General features: G+C 34.9%; 1 protein-coding gene across 2 annotated transcripts in view; it reads right to left on the reverse strand.

Annotated features, from left to right (window-relative positions):
• Positions 1–24,164, reverse strand: part of LOC105495984 (glutamate ionotropic receptor delta type subunit 1) — a 796,883-nt gene that overhangs the window by 203,750 nt on the left and 568,969 nt on the right. The window lies entirely within an intron of this gene.

Below are 24,164 nucleotides of genomic sequence, written 5' to 3' on the forward strand. Positions count from 1 at the left end.
ATACTCCACAAATGATAGCTATTACTACCATGGTAAAGGTCATGAAAACTGTATGAAAAAATAAAAGCATTACTATAGTGAGAGTCAATCAACAGTGGGAAGGAAAATTCACTGGTCTTAGGTTGAATGATTTAAGCTGGAATTTTCTAAAATGAATTCTGCCGAGCATTCCTGGGATAGTCCTGGGTCTACCAGGAATGACAACAACAACAAAAGCTCTGCATTAAATGAACTTAGGAAGAAAAAAATGGAGACAACAGAATTAAACAGATTTCTTTACTACAGACTTTTAATATGATAATGTGTATTATGAATCATGATAAGATAGATTTAACATGCAGCATTTCCCATACTTAGTTCTCCCCGGGGCCTTTCCTTCAAGAAGCATCTCCTCGAAGGACTGCATCTCCAAGCATACTTTTGGAAAGGCTGAATTAATCTCTCTGTCAGAACAGGTGTTTCAGTGGATTGTTTTTACCCAAATCAAGGCTGTAGATTTTCCACTGCTGAGGTTATTTGGTTAGACTCTACCCAGCCTGCCATAATGATTTAAATATCAACTCTGTCACCCATCATTTTAGCTGCTTAATATGATCAGTAACCTAATCATTTATATGATTTATAACATAGACAAAAACAAGTACAGCTATTTCCATCCCTGAGGTTGAATCTCAGAGCATCAGTGCTTAAGGGAAAACGTGTGTCAGGCAGTGAATGTTTTCAGGATCATGTTCACAATAAAGTCAATAATGAATTTTATAAGTGTGTTTCTAATCATGTTCTTGAATGACAGTCAGTGACATCACACCGAAAATATTTGATGAAATGGATCTCCACAGAGGAAAGCAATTCTCACTGGAAGAATCTTGCTGATTACAAACGTTAGTGTCCAAAGGATTGATGGATTGAATAGCTTTCAGGTAATCTACTAAAAGTGTTGTTTCTCTCAATCTACCTTTGATGGGGGTTAAGTAATGGCAATGGCAAGTTCAAAGTTTTACTTCTAAGCCAGTGCCTGGGGTGCAGCCAATAGTATTTACCACTGGGTGCTAATAGACCCAACTGATGTAAAGGCAGCTGATGTGGAGATAAGACCCTGCATTTGCCTCCTGTAATCATAAGACAGTAGAGCCGTGCCCTTGAGGTCAAACATTGATGGAGAAGTGTGAAGCTGACATACTGCCAAGTGATTGCTTTTCCTGCCTGAAAGACACAGCAAATTCAAAGTGGATTACTTACCAACGTCTTGCACTATTTACATAGGTCTCCAGTTGAAAATGGCAGATGACACATTCTCCCCCAACTTCTAACTAAATATAAAGACACGGAAATGATGAAAATATGGAAAAAAAGATGAAGACAATACTGACAGTCATCCCACGTAAATATTAGCAATTTCCCTTGAATATAGGTGGATGGATATGGATTGAGAAATATAATCACTGGACTACCTATGCTTTTGTCAAAAAGACAGGACAGCCTAACCACTCTGAATCACCACAGAAGGATATTCTAACATCATTCATTCCTTCTTTGATTGTTCTTGAAATTAGAGGCCCAAGGTTTATGCCAAATTGAATAGTGCATAGCAATTCCTCTACTGTGTGCTCCCTGTTTCTGGGGCAGCCAGACCATTTTCTGTATCTCCCCAAACATATGACAGCAAAAGACACTAAAAGGTGTTCTGCAGCATGTCAGTCTTACAAGATGCACCTCAGAGAGCTTCATCTAGTCCCATCTCAAGAAGCCACAGTCATCAAAGGCTCTCAGAAGCCATTTAGTAAACAATCCTGTAATGATTTTGTTTAATTCAATATTTCTTAAATGCACTTGAATACAAGGCATTTTTATTTTTCATTTATCATCTATATACATCCTGAAGAACTAGTGTTCCCTGAAATATATTTTCAGAAAATGCTCTAAATTAATTTAGGGAAAACAATTACCAGGAAGCAGGAAGATAGGAAACAGGAAGTGGAGGAGAAAGGAGACAGGCAATGGCACATCGAATCCTGGCACCCATAATGCCCACCAGCAAAGCACATTTGGCTGAGACAGAAAGAATCTCAACATCTTACAGCAGGGCTTGCAGTTGCTTGCTGAGCAATCCAGAGAAAGTGACCATAGGTAAAACAATACACACAACAGTAAACAACATCTTCCAAATGATTCAGAGGACATGTTTATCATGAAACTGTTATGAAGAACTGAAGGAAGAAAACAGGCTGAGATGGAGAGTCCCAGGAAGGACAGAAAAAATGACAAGCTGAACTTAAAAGGGGAGCTGGTGAGTTAAGGGAGGGTTGCAAACAAAACCAATACCTCTAATCCCAGCATTAGAATTGACGAAGAAAAGACTGGATCGGCCGGGCGGGGTGGCTTAAGCCTGTAATCCCAGCACTTTGGGAGGCCGAGGCGGGCGGATCACACGGTCAGGAGATCGAGACCATCCTGGCTAACACGGTGAAACGTCGTCTCTACTAAAAATACAAAAAACTAGCTGGGCGAGGTGGCGGGCGCCTGTAGTCCCAGCTACTCGGGAGGCTGAAGCAGGAGAATGGCGTAAACCCAGGAGGCGGAGCTTGCAGTGAGCCGAGATCGCGCCACTGCACTCCAGCCTCGGGGACAGAGCAAGACTCCGTCTCAAAGAAAAAAGACTGGATCAGTCATGGGAAGCCTTCTCTTCCTGACAATGCGAAAGGAATGGTCAGAGATAGCAATGACAAGGGACGGGGGGAATGATGTGGAGAGAATAGAGAATAAAGGTCAAAGCCAGAATCACAGATGATTCTGGGAAAACTAGTGCATAAACCAGAAAACCCACAAAACTTTGACAGTATCAAAGAAGATACCATTGGAGAAATACTTTTGAATTTTAAAATAGTCAACTGTAAGCCAAAGGGACTTACCACACTCTAAACAAAGTTCTTAAAATAAATCTAGACATATTGTGATTAAAATATTAATTGGACAAAGAATACACACTGTAACAAATTCTTAAAGAGAAAAAATGGTGTTGACTAAAAATCTACTTTATTTCAGACCTTCCATTTTATACACTAGAAACAACAACAGAAAGGAGTAAATGTCTCCAACTTACATAATGCCACAAGAAGTGCATTCTGGATTAAGAAGCACATTGCAAGATATAAAAGGCTCAGAAAAAATCAAAAGTGGCTTGCTTGGAAAAACAGCGTGAATATATAATCTAGCCACTCTGAAAATTAAGAGGTCTAGATGGGCAAATCATGGTAGAAAAGCAATGACTTTGAACGCTGAAATAATTTAAGCTCATAGTTAAAATGTTCTAACTCAAAAAAAAAAAAAAAAGTAGCAAATAACCTTTCAGAACAATTTGACATCAGACCTCAACAGCAACAGAAACATTAGTTTCAATAAGACAACACAGTAAGATATTTTAAGGCATTTTAAGTAAAAGAACATTAAATCTGAAATTTTATATCCAGACAAATTGCCTTTCAAATGTCATAAAAATATTTTCAGACATACAAGGAAGGCTTCATTAGTTTTGTCTAACAATGACCCATTTTAGAAAGACTTTGTGATAAAGTATCCAAATAAGAAAAGACACAAACCTAACAAATGCTGCAGGAGACACATGAAGTAGGAGTGATAAAATATCTGGAAAATTTTCTTTTGTCTTTTAAAAGGCTAAGAGCACTGCCAAATGGAAAGGATAAAGTGTATATATAAGAAACCAAAACGAGAATAAAAGAAAATAGCAGGATGATGTGGTATGAAGCTGTTAAATTTCTTATTATTTGAAAAAGAGTTTTTTTTTTAAATCTCAAAACACTGGATAATTTTTTTTTAAAATTCAAATTTCCTTTTTTTAAAAAAATTTCAACTTTTATTTTAAATATATGGTGTATGTGTGCAGGTTTGTTACATAGGTATCGAGCTGACTACTCGAGTAGTGAGTATAGTACACAATTGTTAGTTTTTCAATTCACATCCCCTTCACCCCCTACCAACTCTAGTAGTCCACAGTGTCTATTATTTATTTCTGTATTTATTTTTATTTTATTTATTTCATTTTTTGAGACCAAGTTTCGCTCTTGTTGCCCAGGCTGGAGGGCAATGGCGTGATCTTGGCTCACTGCAACCTCCGCCTCCCGGGTACAAGTGATTCTCCTGCCTCAGCCTCCTGAGTAGCTGGGATTGCAGGCATATGCCACCATGCCCATTGGTGGCTAATTTTGGTTTTTGTTTTTGTTTTTTTTAGTAGAGATAGGGTTTCACCATGTTGGTCAGGCTGGTCTGGAACTCCCCACCTCAGGTGATCCGCCTGCCTCGGCCTCTCAAAGTGCTGAGTTTACAGGTGTGAGCCACCACGCCCAGCCCACAGTGTCTATTACAACACGTGTTTCTGTCCATCTGTGCTCAATGTTTAGCTCCCACTTATACATGAGAACATGCAGTATTTGATTTCCTGTTCCTGTGTTAGTTCACTTAGCATTATGGCCTCCGGTTTCAACAATACTGTTGCAAATGACATGATTTCATTCTTTTTTACGGTTCCATAGCATTCCATGACCAATGAAATACTTTTTAGTGGCTACATAGTATTCCACAGTATATACATATACCACATTTATCCAATCCACCATTGATGGGTACCTGGTTGATTCCATATCTTTTCTATTGTGAATACATAGTGATGACCATGTGAGTACGTGTCCTTTTAGTATAATGATCTATTTTCCTTTGTGTATATACCCAGCAGTGGGATTGCTGAGTTGAATCATAACTCTATTTTAAGTTCTTAACAATCACAATAAAAATTATTGTCAGTTTAAAGGCAATGATTGGAAAAAATATCTGCTACATCTTCTTTGCAAATTTTGCTTTAAGGAGGCTGAGGCTTTAAGAGTGAAAGTATAAGAAGAGATACACAAAGAAATTCTAATAAAAAGAAAAATGAAGTCACCATCAGACAATATAGAAATTAAGGCAAAACAGTATAGACAATATATAGACTGTAGTGGAATTGTTGGATTATAGGGTAGTTCTATCTGTAGTTTTTTGAGGAACCACCAGTTTTCCATAGTGGCTGTACCATTTACATTTCCACCAACAGGGTAAAATAATTACACTTTCTACTTATCCTCACCAGCATTTGTTGTTATTATTATTATTTTTGTAGTAGTAGCCATCCTAACTGGAGTGAGGTGATATCTCACCGTGGTTTTGATTTACATTTCCCTGGTGATTAGTTATCAGCATTTTTCATATACATATTGTCTCTTTGAATATCTTCTGGGAAATTCCTATTAAGATATCTTGTTCATTTTTAAATCAGATTATTTGGTTTTTGTTATTGAGTTGTTGAGCTTCTTGTATATTCTGCATATTAACTCCTTGTCAGATGCATAGTTTACAAATATTTATTTTCTCCTATTCTGTAGGTTGTCTCTTCACTCTGTTGATTGTTTCCTTTGCTGTGCAGCTTTTTAGTTTGATTTAATCTCATTAGTCTATTTTTGTATTTGTTGTCTGTATTTTTGAGGTCTTACCTAAAAAGTTACTGCCTAGATCAATGTCATGAAGTGTTTCTCCTGTATTTTTTTCTGGTACTTTCATAGTTTGGGGTCTAACATTTTAGTCTTTAATCTATTTTGAGTGGATTTTTGTAAGAGATAGGGGTCTATTTTCATTTTTCTGCATGTAGATATTCAGGTTTTCCAGCACCATTACTGAGAAGACTGTATTTTTTCTAATATCTGTTCTTGGCACCTTTGTGAAAATCAGTGGACTGTAAATGTATGTATTTATTTCTAGGTTCTTTCTTTTGTTTAATTGGTCTACATGTCCATGTCTACATTGGTACCAACCTGTTTGGTTACTATTGCTTTGCAGTGTAGTTTGAAGTCAGAAAGTGTAATGTCTCCAGTTTTGTTCTTTTTGTTCAAGATTGCTTTTGCTATCTGGGGTCTTTTGTAGTTCCATAAAAATTTGATAATTTTTTTCCTATCTATGAAAAATGATGATGTTGAAGAAATATCTGCACTCCTATGTTTATCTATGCTTATTACAACACTATTCACAATAGCTAAGGTACAGAATCAACCTAAGTGCCTATCAATGGATGAATGGATTTTTAAAATGTGTTATACATACACAATAGAATATTATTCAACCATAAAAAAAAATGATTTAAATCCTGTCATTTTCAACAAAATGGATGAACCTAGAGGACATTATGTCAAGCCAAATAAGCCAAGCACAGGACAAATGTCACATGGTCTCACTCATGGAATCTTTAAAAAGTCAATCTCATAGGAGTAGAGAGTAGAACAGTGGTTACCAAAGGCTGGGTGGGGAGGGGGAGAAGGGCAGAGGCTGTTTATTGGGTATAAAATTAGTTAAAGAGGAGTAATGACTTCTGGTGCTCAGTTGCATAGTAGGGTGACTACAGTTAACAATAGTGTATTGTATATTTCAAAATAGCTAGAAGAGGGAAGTTTGAATGTTCTCATCACAAAGAAATGACAAATGTTTAAGGTAATGAATATGGTAATTACACTGATTTGATCATTATGCAATGTATATATGTATCAAAACATCACAGCGTACCCCATAAACATGCACAATTATTATGTGTCAATTAAAAGACAAAATTAAAAAGTATAGGGAACACAGGGAATATAGAAAGTCACTACAGAATGTTGAAAGTGTTTAAAGAATCAAAAATACATATCTAATTCACACATGTCTAAACAAGTATGTGCCTAATACATTAGTCACAAGATATACACATATAAAATTACAAAAAAAAAAAAAAAACTCTAATACTCTATTAAGTGAATAATTTCTAAGGAACTTTCTCATTGGTCAAGCAAACCAATGGCCAAAGTTATAGAAGATGTGAGCAACACAATTTAATGAACATATAGTTGCGTATCATACAATGTAAAAACACACATCATTCTCAGACATTTATAATACAGTCCCGAAACTGGATTACATACTAAACAAGAACCAACTATGTTCTTAACCAAAGATTACAAGATAGAAACAAAAACATAAGATATTCTTATATAGAGAAAAATTTTAAAGTACTTGTAAACAACTCCAAGATTATAGAAAAATCCATAATGGATAGTTCAAAACCATCTAGAACTATAACAACAACAAAACCCCAAAACAACTACCACATAGCTAAATTTATAGAATATAGCAAAAGTGGTAATTCGAGGAAAATATTTAACTTTCAATTCTTACATTAGAAGAGAAACAAGACCTAAGAATCTATAAAGAGAGTAACATTAATTCCAAAAATATACAAGAAAGGAGATAAGAACAGAAATTAACACAATTATTTATTTACTAAATAAATGTTTACATAGTACTTTCTATGTGTCAGACGACATGAGTGCTTTGCAATTATTAACTCTTCTAGTCAACATAACAACCTGTGAGGTGGATATAATTCCCATTTTACAGAGATAGAAACTGAAACACAGAGAGTTTAAGTAATTAACACAGAACCACACAGCTGGTAATTGCTGGAGCCCGAATCTGGCTACAGAGTTTGAGCTGTTTCGTTAAAATAGAAAGACTCCAATAGAAATAAAGGTCAATTATTTAAAAAGAATAACAAAATAGGCAAACCTCTGGGATTATTGATTTGGAGAGAGAGAAATAAAGACTGAGAACAAACAAACAATATTATGATTGAAAAAGTGACATAATTAGTAACAGAGTAAAAACTAAAATATGAGAGAATATTATTAATTCCTTTATGCTAATAACTTTTAGAAGTTAGAAAATTTCTGTTTGTTAATGTAAAATGATTCAATAAGAAATAAAACATGAAAATTCTGATAGCTTTTGAAAAAAATTAAAATAATTAAAGGTTTTCCCATAAATAAGTTCTTGACATTTTCATAGGCAATTTTTACTAAATTTACAAGATGTATGTTCTTTTAAAAAATATAAGTAAAAGGAGCATACTGTAACTCATCTTATAAATCCACTATAATTTTGAACTGAAAAGAAACAAAAATTATTCAAGAAGAAAATTTTACAGGACTGTTCATTTTATTCATCAATATAAATGTAAAATATCTAAATAAAAGTGTTAAATAAAAATCTTTAAAACAAATTCTAAATAACTAAATACAACAGGATTTATGAGTTCTGTTAAACAAATTAATGGATAAAATCCATGTCATCACCTCACAGAGACAAAGAAAACTTTCCACAATATTTAATATCTATTTATGATAAAATTATAATATATTAGGAATGGAAAGAAAGTTCTCTATTTTGATAAAAGGGATCTACAAAGCACATTTAATAAACATAACCATAAATGAGAAAATGTAAAGCAACTGCTTTAAAATCAGAATATAAAATGATGTTCAATATTAACAAATCTACTCAACATTATACTACATGTTCTAGAATATACAATTATAGGAAAAAAACCCTAAGAATTAGAAATGTGAAATTAAGAGATATTATTTTCAGATTATGTTTATATATAAAACAAACAAAAATAATCTTGAGAAAAACTATTAGCTATAAGAGATGAATTTAGCTAGATAAATGAATATAAAATCTCTCTATAAATGTTACTTGTTTTTCTATATACCAAACAATTAGAGAAAACATCTTTAAAAGACAGCATTTATGATAGAAAATAAATCTAACAAAAATGTGCAACATTTGTATGAGGAAGTTATAAAAATTAGTGAAAGTCATTAAAGAATTTTAAAATGAACTGTTAACCCATGATCAAGGAAAACGAGACATAATATGGTAAGGATATCAATTGTCTCTGAAATTGTTCTATACAGCCAAAGAAATGCTAATCAAAAAAGCAACATTTCACAAGGAACTTGGAGGGAGTAAAGACCCAAGAATAGCTAAGACATTTCTGAAGAAGAACTGGGAGAGAGGACCCAACTTAACAGATAATATGATTTACATGATTTATTATTAGGCCATAGAAATTAAGATAGTTCAGTGTTGGTATACTGATAGATCAATTGACCATCATAATAAAATAGAGAACCCAGAAGCAGACCCACATATATATGAATATGGAAATTTGCCTATAGAAAACAGGAAGCATGATAAATCATTAGGCAAAGGACTACTGGATAAATATAACTATGGTAAAATGCTTATTCATAACCTTTCAAAAATGAAATTGTATGCCAACTCATATTATGCACAAAATTTATCTCCACATAGATTCAGATCTTACATTTAAAAGGAAAAATAAGTAAATTTTAATAGGGATAACTCTGAATCCTGGTCATAACAGAGTAACTGGTAACTAGCACTTCCACCAATAAATAACTTAAAAACAGAAATAAATATACAAAACAAAACTGTTTTCAAACACTGGACAAGAGGCAGGGCAGAACTGTGACTGTCAAGAGAAGAGAAACAGATGAAGAGAGTCCTGCAATCTCACCAGAACTCCAAGCAGAACAAACACACACACACACACACACACACACACACACACCCAAGGCACATTCAAATCAAATTGCTTATTTGCAGGATCTAAAAATCAAAACAATTGAACTCATGGAGACAGAGAGTAATTGGTACTAGCACTTTCACCATAAATAACTTAAAAACAGGAATAAATATACAATAAAAACTGTTTTCCAACACTGGACAAGAGGTTGGTTACCAGAAGGATGGTTACCAGAGGCTGGGAAGGGTAGTTTGGGGGTGAGTGGAAGGTGAGGATGGGCACAAAAAATATAGTTAAAAAGAATGAGTAAGACCTACTATTTGATAGCACAGCAATGTGACTACAGACAATAATAACTTAATTGTACATTTAAAAATAACTAAAAGAGTATAACTGGATGATTGTAACACAAAGGATAAATGCTTGAGAGGACGGATACATTCCCCATGATGTAATTATTTCACAGTGCATGCCTGTATCAAAACATCTCATGTATCCTATAAATATATACACCTATTATGTACCCACTAAAAACATAATTAATTTATTTTTAAAAACACCACATACAAACTTAACCTAACTGACATTTATGGAACACATCTAACAACTTCAGCGCAAATGAACTACTTACCTAGATTAACTATTGATTTTCTATCAGACAAGTCTCAATAACTTTAAAACAACTAAAATCATACAGAAAATATTCTGTGACCAAAACAAAATTAATTCATAAATTAATAACAAAAGCATTTTCAAAAAAGCTCTAAATAAATAAATTTAAGCAACATATGTGAAAATAACCAACTGGTTAAAAAATAATGAAAATTAGAAGATATATTTTTAATTTTTTATTTTTGTGGGTATGTGGTAAGTGTATATATTTGTGGGTTACATCAAATGTTTTGATACAGGCATCAATACATAATAATCACATCAGAGTCATGGGGTGTCCATCACCTCACACATTTATACTTTTTGTTATATTTTGAGCTAAAAAATAACGCACACCCAAACAGCAAAGTTTATGGGACATAGCCAAAGCAGTACTTATTTAAAAAGTTATAGTTCTAAATATTTTTATATATATATTTTTAAAGAGAGAGGTATACAATCACTAACCCAAGTTTTCAATTAAGGAGCTAAGATGAACAAATTAAGCACAAAATAAATAGAATTAATGAAACACTAAAGAGGGGATATCAATGAAATTGAAAAAAACCAGAAAATATATAAAGACAAAAATTCATTCTTGACAATAACAATAAAAATTGATAAAACCCTATTTAGACTAGTCAAGGAAGAAAAAAGAAAAAAAGCATAAATTACCCGTCTAAGGAGTAAAAGACAGGGTATCACTACTGATTCTACGAACATGAAAACGATAATAAAAGACTGCTATAAATAATATGCCAATTAATTTGAAAAAATAAAATGAAAAAAAAAGTTTTGAGATCCAAATGACCAAAACTGACATTAGAAGAAATGAGAATTCTAAATAGACCTGTAACAATTAAAGATATTGAATTCATAATTTGAAATCCTCATACAAAGAAAACACAGATGATGTGTTTACTCACATGGATGTGTGTTTACTCACATAGATGGCTTTACTCAACCATATGGGAACAAACAATACCAATTTCACACAAACAGCTTTAGACAGAACAGAGGAAAGGGTACTTTCTAACTCATTTTATATGACCAGTGTTATGCTCATACAAAACCAAAGACATTACAAGAAAAAATTCATGGATTAATACCCTTCATAATAATAAATTGAATTCACTTATATATAAAAAAAAAGATACAGCATTATGACTATGTACGTATTTGTCCTAGAATTGCAAGGTTGTTTTACCTTTCAAAAAAACTCAATCAATATAATTCACTCCTCATTAACAGAATAAGGCAACCAATTACCATAATAATCACAATAAAAATTGTATTAACATTCAAAGCTCAATTATGATAAATGCCTCAGCAACATAGAAACTGAATAAAGCCCATGTTCAAAAACACCTTCATTTCACAACATGCTTAATAATGAAAGCCTGAATACTTTCTAACTAAGTTTGGGGACAAGGATGTCAGCTCTCACCGCATCTTTTCAAAATTATAGTAAAGGTACAAAAGAAAAAACCATACAATGGAAAAAAGAAAAGGAAGGAAAAAAGAGGGTGGGAAGAGACAGAAGAAGAGAAAAAAGGAAGGAAGAAGTTGACTGCCCTTTTAGTCATATATCTAAAAAATGTAAAGAAGATAAGAAAAATATACTAGAATATAGGAACACACTACATATAATATATAGGAATATAATAACATAATATAATAAAATGCAGGAGTAAACTACTAGATCTAATACATAAATTTAACAAGTTCACAGGATACAAAAACCTGATATCTGTCTACACACCATTAGTCAGCCACTGAAAAATGAAATTTAAAATAACTTTTGAAACAGTGTACAAAACATAAACTACATAATACTAAATTTAATAAGATATATTCAAGGGCTGTATACTAAAAACTATTGATGAGAAAAATAAAATAAAACCTAAATGAATAAAAAGATTTGGCATGTTCATGAGTGAAAGACTCAATTGTTAAGATGTCCAATAAACCCTAAATTGGTCAAAAGATTTAACAATCCCCCCAAAAAATTCCAGGTGTTTTGAGACAATTTGACTCTAAGAAATTATGTGATTCTAAAAATTTAAAGGACTAAGAATGGACAAAATAATGTTTACCAAGGCAGTAAAAGTGAAGAATTTACATCATGTGACTATAAAGCTTCAGTAATGAAGGAGGTGTGGTATTAGCATAAAGATAAATGTATTTTAAAAACTAAACAGACTAGAGAGTCTGCCAAAAGATCCACATATACACCCTGAATTGACTTTCAACAAAGATCCCAAAGTAATACATTAGGGCAAGAAATGCCTTTTCAATAATTAGATATCATATGATAAATAAGTAGGTAAATAAATACCTTGATACCTCCCTCACAACACATACAAAACAATAACTCAAAGTCAATCATAGCCAGAAAAGTAAAACATAAACTATAAAATTTAGGCAAAAAACACAGGGAAAAATATTTGTGACTTTGGGATGGACAAAGTTTTTTTAATAGGAAACAAAAAGCCATAAAAGAAGGATTGATAAATTGGACCACATAACTATCATGCTTAAAACAAACAAACAAACAAACAAAAAGTCCATTAAGGAAAAGACAAGCAAGCTATGGACTGGGAGAAAATATTCACAATACATACACCTAATTAATGAATGGTATCTGGAACATTAAATAAGTCATACAACTCAATAAAAGAAGACAAGCAATCCAATGTTTTAAATGGGCAAAAGATTTGAATAGACACTTCGCAAAAGAACACATTAAGAATTGCTAATAAACACATAAAATGATGCTTAACATTATCAGTCATTATAGAAGAATTTGAAAACACAAATACCACTATACACCCACCAAAATGACAAAAATTAACACAGTCATGCCAAATGTTGGTAAGAAAGTGGAACAACTGGAAATTCCATACATTTCTGGTGAGAATACAAAAGGATATAGCCAATTTGGAAAACAGTTCAGCAATTTCTTAGACTGTGTTCTTAGACTATGGCTAGACATTTGTCATAACCCTAGATATTTACTTAAGACAAAGTAAAGCGTAAGTCCCCATCCACACAAATAATTGCATGTGAATGTTCTCAGAAGCTGGATTTATGATAACCCAAATTTGGAAAAAAAAAATTTTTTTCATAAAATTGTGATAATATTCATATAATGAAATGTCATTCAAATAAAAAGGAACAAACAATTCAATAAAAAGGAATACACAAAACAACGTGGAAATCTCAAAAACACTAGGCTAATTAAAGGCAAATTGATATAAAAGATGACTCTGTACTTTATTTGTATGTTCTAGAATAGACAATATTTATAGTGACAGAAATCAAATCAGAATTTGCCTACAATGAAGGGGGCATTCAATTCAAAAGGGGAATGGGAGAATATTTTAGTGTCATGGAAAGGTTCTAGCCCTTAAATAGGGTGGTGGTTACCTATATGAACATATTTATCATTACTAATCTAATTGTGCAATCAAAATGGGTGCACTTTAATATTTGTAAATTACATCTCAACAGATTTTTTTAAACTTTACAAAATGTAAGGACATATCTTTTACCTTGGATTCAGACAAACAGTACTACTTTAAAAATTTTTTTTTTAATCTTGGTTTATTAAAAGTAAAGAAAAATAATCTTGGGCTGGGCGTGGTGGCTCACGTTTGTAATTCCAGCACTTTGGGAGGCTGAGGTGGGTGGATCACCTGAGGTCAGGAGTTTGAGACCAGCGTGGCCAACATGGCAAAACCCCATCTCTACTAAAAATACAAAAATTAGCCAGGTGCAGTGGCGCGCACTTGTAGTCTCAGCTACTCAGGAGGCTGGGGCAGGAGAATCACTTGAACCCAGGAGGTGGAGATTGCAGTGAGCTGAGATCACGCCACTGCACTCTGGCCTGGATAACCGAGCGAGACTCCATCTCCTCAAAAAAAAAGGAAAAAAGAGAAAAGAAAAAGAATCTTTATTTACTAAGATTAAGAATTAGTAATTTTAGACACCTTAAAAATATGGAGGGAAGAATGATACAAATATATGAAAGATAATCATGTGACTTAAAAAAGTTAGAAGCTTCAGAAACCACATGAAGAACTCTCATTGATCAGTAAGAAAGAGATAAATATTCCAGTAGAAAAAATGAGCAATGGAAATGAATATTACCTGGAAAAAAAACATATGTTAAATTAACATATGAAGAGTTGCTTGGTTTTCATAGTGATCAGGGATATGCAAATCTTGATCAAAATGTGATATTATTTTACATTCTCTTGAGTGGCATAAATAAGAAGTCTAAAGTGGAACATTGTATTCATTGCTGGAAGTATAATTAATATAACCACATTGGAAAACAAATAGATATTATAAGTTGATTTTTTAAGTTTATTATCCACAAGACTCAGGAATTCCATTTCTGTACATAGTCAAGAGAAACTCTTGTGCATCAGTAATATAAATTAAACAACATAGTTGCACTTATAATAAACTTTATTAACATAAAAGTGTTGAGTTTAAAAGTAAAGCCCAGGAGATACCCTTATTTGAAAGTTCAAAACTATTTAAACTGAACAACACTTCAGGGAAATGGCATGAATAAATATATAATATAATCATAAAAGTAAGGGAAGGTCCCACAGTAAATAATTGTAAAATTTATTAAAATGTATAAAATAACTGATTTCAGGCCTTATATATCAACAATTACAAGGTTACTTTTGAAATACCAGAAAAACATGGCAGGAGGCCCATATTCACACCAGACATTATTACCTGCAGATATTTTGTAATCAGTTTTGCATGGAAATCAAACACAAGCATGGAATGAGAGTCTCGCTAGCTGAAGGGAACAGAAATAAGAGTTTGTGGTACCAAAGTGAGAAAAATTTGTGAAGTATGTTAAGAGGAAGGAACAAGTTGAAATTAGAAAGAACTCCAAAATATCTCTGTAAAAATTGCATTCAAGCTCTTGGATGACTCCTATGACACGTACCTAGTTTGCAAAAAGTCTAAGATGATGTCACTGATCAACTAGGAAAATAGAGAAATGAGCACATATTTCAGAGGTCACAAAGTTCTGGAAATATGTTAAACCTCCAGGGAAAGTATAAACATCTCAATGAATGAATGTCAATGACTATTAAGTGACACATGAGGGAGGCTATGCCTTCAGTGTAAGCATGATCTAAATAAGAGTGAGGAAAAGACTAAAATAGAATCACCACAACAAATTGAAAATCATACCTCAATAAGACCAAGATGATTTGTTAGCAACATAAATGACTTTTAGTACAGAATTATACAATAATCAGACAAAACTAACATAAACCAAAGATGGTACAACGTATCTACTACAATGTCCAGGATAATAAAAAAATTTACTATTACACATATAAAAAACAGAAAATGACCGATAATCAAGAGATAAAATAGTCAATAGAATTAAGACCTTAAAAGGTGAAGATATTGAGTTAACAGACCAGCATTTAAAAATAAATATTATGTCTATATTATGCCTGTATGTCAAAGAAAACAGAGGAAATGAGACAGAGAGACAACCCGAATGAAAAGTTAAAAAATTTCAACAGATAATTTAAATCCACAAAAAATTATAAATACAGGCAAGAATTGTAAAATAAAATATAAAATAAAATATTCACTAACTCAGAATAAAATGGACTGAATACAGCAGATGTGACTCGTTAAACTATAAATATGTTTATACCCAATATTCAACTGATTCACAGAGAAAAAATAAAATGAGGAAAAAAACAGAGCATAAAAGATATAAGTACCTGTTAAAAATGTCTAACAAATGTTTAATTGTTGTCTCAAAATGAGAGAAAGTATCACATCTTAAATTATTAAATTTAGTAAAACACATCAAACCATTCCCTCAATAACTTCAGTAGGATAAAAGTAATAAAAGCCACACCTACTTAAACACATTATAGTCATACTCCCAAAACCACACCTACCTACACACATTATAAACATACTCCCAAAACTCAAATACAGAGAAAATTTTAAAAGCAGCTAGACAAAAAAGTATATTCCCTTAAAAGGAGCAACAATAGGATGGATGACTTTCAAAACAAAAATCTGCCTAGACAAAAGGAGTGCTATCAGCAAGATGGGTAATTAGAAAGACCTGCCATACATTTCTCCTTATAAAAAAGGACCAAAGGAACGCAGCTCATCGTCAGCAACGGAACAAAGCTGGACGGAGAATGACTTTGACAAGTCGAGAGAAGAAGGCTTCAGTCGATCAAACTTCTCAGAGCTAAAGGAGGAACTACGTAACCAGCGCAAAGAAACTAAAAACCTTGAAAAAAGATTTGACGAATGGCTAACTAGAATAACCAATGTAGAAAAATCCTTAAAAGAACTGATAGACATGAAAACCATAACATGAGAACTATGTGACAAATGCACAAGCTTCAGTAACCAACTCAATCATCTGGAAGAAAGAGTATCAGCGATTGAAGACCAAATGAATGAAATGAAGCGAGAAGAGAAGTGTAGAGAAAAAAGAGTAAAAAGAAATGAACAAAGCCTCAAAGAAATATGAGATTATGTGAAAAGACCAAATCTACGTCTGATAGGTGTGCCTGAAAGTGATGGGGAAAATGGAATCAAGTTGGAAAACACTCTGCAGGATATCATCAAGGAGAACTTCCCCAACCTAGTAAGGCAGGCCAATATTCAAATTCAGGAAATACAGAGAATGCCACAAAGATACTCCTTGAGAAGAGCAACTCCAAGACACATAATTGTCAGATTCACCAAAGTTGAAATGAAGGAAAAAATCTTAAGGGCAGCCAGAGAGAAAGGTCAGGTTACACACCAAGGGAAGCCCATCAGACTAACAGCAGATCTCTCAGCAAAAACTCTCCAAGCCAGAAGACAGTGGGGGCCAATATTCAACATTCTTAAAGAAAAGAATTTTCAACCCAGAATTTCATATCCAGCCAAACTAAGTTTCATAAGTGAAGGAGAAATAAAATCCTTTACAGATAAGCAAATACTTAGAGATTTTCTCACCACCAGGCCTGCCCTACAAGAGATCCTGAAGGAAGCACTAAACATGGAAAGGAACAACCGGTACCAACCATTGCAAAAACATGTCAAAATGTAAAGTCCATCGATGCTAGGAAGAAACTGCATCAACTAGCGAGCAAAATAACCAGCTAATATCATAATGACAGGATCAAGTTCACACATAACAATATTTACCTTAAAAGTAAATGGACTAAATGGTCCAATTAAAAGACACAGACTGGAAAATTGGATAAAGAGTCAAGACCCATCAGTTTGCTGTATTCAGGAGACCCATCTCACATGCAGAGACAAACATAGGCTCAAAATAAAGGAATGGAGGAAGATCTATCAAGCAAATGGAAAACAAAAAAAACGCAGGGGTTGCAATCCCAGTCTCTGATAAAACAGACTTTAAACCATTAAGGATCAAAAGAGACAAAGAAGGCCATTACATAATGGTAAAGGGATCAATTCAACAGGAAGAGTTAACTATCCTAAATATATATGCACCCAATACAGGAGCACCCAGATTCATAAAGCAAGTCCTTAGAGACTTACAAAGAGACTTAGACTCCCATACAATAATAATGGGAGACTTCAACACCCCACTGTCAACATTAGACAGATCAACGAGACAGAAAGTCAACAAGGATATCCAGGAATTGAACTCACCTCTGCACCAAGTGGACCCTGGGCGACAGAGCAAGACTCTGTCTCAAAAAAAAAAAAAAAAAAAAAAAAAAAAATAGACATCTACAGAACTCTCCACCCCAAATCAACAGAATATACATTCTTCTCAGCACCACATTGCACTTATTCCAAAAGTGATCAAATAGTTAGAAGTAAAGCACTCTTCAGTAAATGTAAAAGAACAGAAATTATAACAAACTGTCTCTCAGACCACAGTGCAATCAAACTAGAACTCAGGATTAAGAAACTCAATCGAAACCGCTCAACTACATGGAAACTGAACAACTTGCACCTGAATGACTACTGGGTATATAACAAAATGAAGACAGAAATAAAGATGTTCTTTGAAACCAATGAGAACAAAGATACAACATACCAGAATCTCTGGGACACATTTAAAGCAGTGTGTAGAGGGAAATTTATAGCACTAAATGCCCACAAAAGAAAGCAGGAAAGATCTAGAATTGACACCCTAGCATCACAATTAAAAGAACTAGAGAAGCAAGAGCAAACACATTGAAAAGCTAGCAGAAGGCAAGAAATAACTAAGATCAGAGCAGAACTGAAGGAGATAGAGACACAAAAAACCTTCAAAAAATCAATGAATCCAGGAGCTGTCTTTTTGAAAAGATCAACAAAATTGATAGACCACTAGCAAGACTAATAAAGAAGAAAAGAGAGAAGAATCAAATAGATACAATAAAAAATGATAAAGGGGATACCACCACCAACCCCACAGAAATACAAACTACCATCAGAGAATACTATAAACACCTCTAGGCAAATAAACTAGAAAACCGAGAAGAAATGGATAATTTCCTGGACGTGTACACTCACCCAAGACTAAACCAGGAAGAAGTTGAATCCCTGAATAGACCAATAGCAGGTTCTGAAATTGAGGCAATAATTAATAGCCTACCAACCAAAAAAAAGTCCAGGACCAGATGGATTCACAGCCGAATTCTACCAGAGGTACAAGGAGGAGTTGGTACCATTCCTTCTGAAACTATTCCAATCAATAGAAAAAGAGGGTATCCTCCCTAACTCATTTTACGAAGCCAACATCATCCTGATACCAAAGTCTGACAGGGATACAACAAAAAAAGAGAATTTTAGACCAATATCCCTGATGAACATCAATGCAAAAATCCTCAATAAAATACTGGCAAACTGGATTCAGCAGCACATCAAAAAGCTTATCCATCATGATCAAGTGGGCTTCATCCCTGGGATGCAAGGCTGGTTCAGCATACGCAAATCAATAAATGTAATCCAGCATATAAACAGAACCAAATAAAAAAACCACATGATTATCTCAATAGATGCAGAAAGGCCTTTGACAAAATTCAAAAGCCCTTCATGCTAAAAACTCTCAATAAATTCGGTATTGATGGAATGTATCTCAAAATAACAAGAGCTATTTATGACAAACCCACAGCCAATATCATACTGAATGGGCAAAAACTGGAAGCATTCCCTTTGAAAACTGGCACAAGACAGGGATGCCCTCTCTCACCACTCCTATTCAACAAAATGTTGGAAGTTCTGGCTACGACAATCAGGCAAGAGAAAGAAATCAAGGGTATTCAGTTAGGAAAAGAAGAAGTCAAATTGTCCCTGTTTGCAGATAACATGATTGTATATTTAGAAAACCCCATTGTCTCAGCCCAAAATCTCCTTAAGCTGATAAGAAACTTCAGTAAAATCTCAGGATTCAAAATCAATGTGCAAAAATAACAAGCATTTTTATATACCAGTAACAGACCAACAGAGAGCCAAATCATGAATGAACTCCCATTCACAATAGCTTCAAAGAGAATAAAATACCTAGGAATCCAACTTAAAAGGGATGTAAAGGAGCTCTTCAAGGAAAACTACAAACCACTGCTCAGTGAAATAAAAGAGGAGACACAAGCAAATGGAAGAACATACCATGCTCATGGATAGGAAGAATCAATATTGTGAAAATGGCCACACTGCCCAAGGTAATTTATAGATTCAATGCCATTCCCATTAAGCTACCAATGACTTTCTTCACAGAATTGGAAAAAACTCCTTTAAAGTTCATATGGAACCAAAAAAGACCCCACATTGCCAAGACAATCCTAAGTCAAAAGAACAAAGCTGGAGGCATCACGCTACCTGACTTCAAACTATACTACAAGGCTACAGTAACCAAAACAGCATGGTACTGGTACCAAAACAGAGATATAGACCAATGGAACAGAACAGAGCCCTCAGAAATAATACCACACATCTATAGTCATCTGATCTTTGATAAACCTGACAAAAACAAAAAATGGGGAAAGGATTCCCTACTTAATAAATGGTGCTGGGAAAATTGGCTAGCCGTAAGTAGAAAGCTGAAACTGGATCCTTTTCTTATTCCTTTTATGAAAATTAATTCAAGATGGATTAGAGACTTAAATGTTAGACCTAAAACCATAAAAACACTAGAAGAAAACCTAGGTAATACCATTCAGGATATAGGCATGGGCAAGGACTTCATGTCTAAAACACCAAAAGCAACGGCAACAAAAGCCAAAATTGACAAATGGGATCTCATTAAACTAAAGAGCTTCTGCACAGCAAAAGAAACTACCATCAGAGTGAACAGGCAACCTACAGAATGGGAGAAAATTTTTGCAATCTACTCATCTGACAAAGGGCTAATATCCAGAACCTATAAAGAACTCAATCAAATTTACAAGAAAAAAACAAACAACCCCATCAAAAAGTGGGCAAAGGATATGAACAGACATTTCTCAAAAGAAGACATTCATACAGCCAACAGACACATGAAAAAATGCTCATCATCACTGGCCATCAGAGAAATGCAAATCAAAACCACAATGAGATACCATCTCACACCAGTTGGGATGGCAATCATTAAAAAATCAGGAAACAACAGGTGCTGAAGAGGATGTGGAGAAATAGGAACACTTTTACACTGTTGGTGGGACTGTAAACTAGTTCAACCATTGTGGAAAACAGTGTGGTGATTCCTCAAGGATCTAGAACTAGAAATACCATTTGACCCAGTCATCCCATTACTGGGTATATACCCAAAGGATTAGAAATCATGCTGCTATAAAGACACACACACACGTATGTTTATTGTGGCACTATTCACAATAGCAAAGACTTGGAATCAACCCAAATGTCCATCAGTGACAGACTGGATTAAGAAAATGTGGCATATATACACCATGGAATACTATGCAGCCATAAAAACGGATGAGTTCATGTCCTTTGTAGGGACATGGATGCAGCCAGAAACCGTCATTCTCAGCAAACTATCACAAGAACAGAAAACCAAATACCACATGTTCTCACTCATAGGTGGGAATTGAACAATGAGATCACTTGGACACAGGAAGGGGAACATCACACACCGGGTCGTATTGTGGGGAGGGGGGAGGTGGGAGGGGGGGAAGAATAGCATTAGGAGTTATACCTAATGTAAATGATGAGTTAATGTGTGCAGCACACCAACATAGCACATGTATACATATGTAACAAACCTGCACGTTGTGCACATGTACCCTAGAACTTAAAGTATAATAATAATAAAAATATATATATACATATAAAAGGACCAAGGAAGTGAATTAACAACTAAAACTTTTACTGAAGCATCAGAGGGAAAGTGTTGAAGTGTAACAAAGGAGTAGTAAAGTCATTTCAGTGTTCAGAAACCCAAGAGGGTAACATAAAGAGGGGAGCAAGGCACCCTGCCTCTGCTGAACCACCTCTCTTATTGAGATTAGCTCAGAGTTAACAGGGACTTCTTCCTGTGGGAAAGGGAAAGCAGAGGACCTGCAGCAGCCCTCACTGCCACTATAGCCACCCTGTAATCTTTACTACAGAAGAATCCCACAGTCCTCGTAATCCCTCAGCTCCATTTGGGAGCTGTCTGGAATTCACACGGCTGCATTTCACTGGATTAGGAGTACAAATTTTGTACTTCCATTATCCAATTACCCAAGCTGCTGGGGTGTGGTGCCATCTTAAAACTAGAGCCACTACTGGAGTGTGCTCTGCCTTGGAGGCCAATAGCAACTTTGGGCCTCCAACCGTGGGATTCCACAGTCTTTCCACCCACATGGGTGGCTGTAACACCACGACCCCAGCTGCTCAGAGCACTGGGCCCAGGAATGGCCCTTGCTCCCTTACCACACTGTAGGTAAGCCATCCTGGGTCAGCTGAACTGCTGTGTACCCATGTCCCTGGCCAATAAATAGTCCAGCAGACCTGACCCTGGCTAGACACACCCTTGAGCTGCTAAGCAGCTGTGGCCAGAGTTGGAGAAACAGTCTAGCAGACCTGACTCTAGCAGAGAAGGCCCCAGAACAGCTGAGCAGCTGTGTGCCTGTCTGTTAAGAGAAACACTCCAGCAGACCCATCCCAGGCAGACCTGGTCTTGAGCTGACCTAACTACCATGCACCCTTACTCCCAACTGGAGATGAAGCTAGGCAAACCTGCCCCTGGCAGACATGCCCCTAAGCTACCAAGCATCTGCATCATCATATTCCCCATCAGAAAAACAGCCTAGTGGACCTGCCCCAGGCAGACGTATGCCTGAACTGGTTTAGTGGCTATGCACCCATTACCCTGACCACAGAAATAGCTGAGTAGATCCAACCCTGGCATACTTATCCCAAGCCAGACAAACAGGCATGACTCATGTCTTCAGTTGGAGTAATAAACGAGAGACCCTGACCCCAGTGAGCCAGTCCCCAAGCCAGCTGACTCATCCTGCACACCTGCACCCACAGTCCAAAAAACATCCTGGTGGCACAAATCTTAGTGAACCAGTCCTCAAGTTGGCTGATCCACTGTGTTCATGCATATACCCCAGCCTGAGAAACACTTCAGCAAGCCCACCCCAGAAGAAGCTGTGTCATCACCACCACAAATCCTCACAACCTAGGCCACTAAGGCACTATCAAACATCACTAACATGGATTACATCTGAAGAAACTACATTACTTTATCTACCAAGAACCAAAGTCAATACACCCCAGCCAATCAACATATAAAAACCCATCTATAGGAACAAGATTTCTCCATGAAACCTACTCTATAAAATTGGAAGAGGCTAGTATTCCCTCAGGTGCATAAATATCAATGTAAGAACACAGCAAACATGAAAAAGCAAGGAAGCATGACACCTCCAAAGTAACACAATAATTTTCCAGTAATAGACCCCAAATCAAAGGAAATACACAAAACGCCAGTGAGATACAAGACAATATGAATAAACAATTCAATTAAATTAGGAAGACAATTTAGCATCTGCATTAAAAATTCAGCAAAGAGACAGATATTATTTTTAAAAAGAACCAAACAAAACTTCTAAACCTGAAAAACTTAATGAATGGAATAAAAAATACAATCGAGAGTTTCAACAACAGATGACACCAAGCAAAAGAAAGAATTTCTAAACTTCAAGACAGATCTTTTGAAATAACAAAAGCAGACAAAGAAAGAGGAAGAACAAATAAAGAAAGCCTACAGAGTTTATGGAAAACCATTCAGTGAATAACTATTTGCATTATGAGCAATCAGAAGGTAAAGAGAAGGGAAGAGGTGAGGAAAACATTTTTGATAAAATAATAGCAGAAAACTTCCCAAGTCTAGAGAGGGAGAGATGGACATCTGGTCAAGAAAGCTCGAAGGACCCCAAATAGATTAAACACAAACACATCCTCTCCCACATACATTAGAGCCAATTGTCAATCAAAGACAAAGAGAGCATTCTAAAAGCAGCAAGAGAAAAACAGTAAGTCACATATAAGAGAATTCCAATTAGACTAACAGTAGGTTTCTCAGGAGAAATCTTACAGGCCAGAAGAGAATGGAATAATTTATAGAAAGTGCTGAAAGAAAAACACACTGCCAGTCAAGAACCCAGCAAAACTGTTACTTAGAAAGGAAAGAGAAATAAAGTATTTCCCAGATAAGCAAAAACTACAGGAATTGCTCACAACTATACTGGTGTTAAAAGAAATGCTTAAGGGAGTCCTTCATCCGGAAGTGAAAAGATGATTACTATCATCATGAAAACACAAAAAATTACAAAAATCATAGTTAGAACAGATACACAAAGGAGAAAGAGAAAAAAAATCAAACTTTATCATGACATAAGATTACATATGTAAAGTGTTAAAATAAAGATAATTACAAACCTGGAACTTGATAATCTATGGAAATGAGCTTCAAAAAATGATGATCAGGGTGTATGTACAAAGATGACATATATGTTGTGATAATGGCAGTGATGTACAGTGGCTGTAAAAGCCCATTTGGAGATAGCAATTATTAGCATTTTAT

The sequence above is a fragment of the Macaca nemestrina genome, chromosome 9 (genome assembly GCF_043159975.1).
Source record: "Macaca nemestrina isolate mMacNem1 chromosome 9, mMacNem.hap1, whole genome shotgun sequence".
In the NCBI taxonomy this organism is placed as follows: domain Eukaryota; kingdom Metazoa; phylum Chordata; class Mammalia; order Primates; family Cercopithecidae; genus Macaca; species Macaca nemestrina.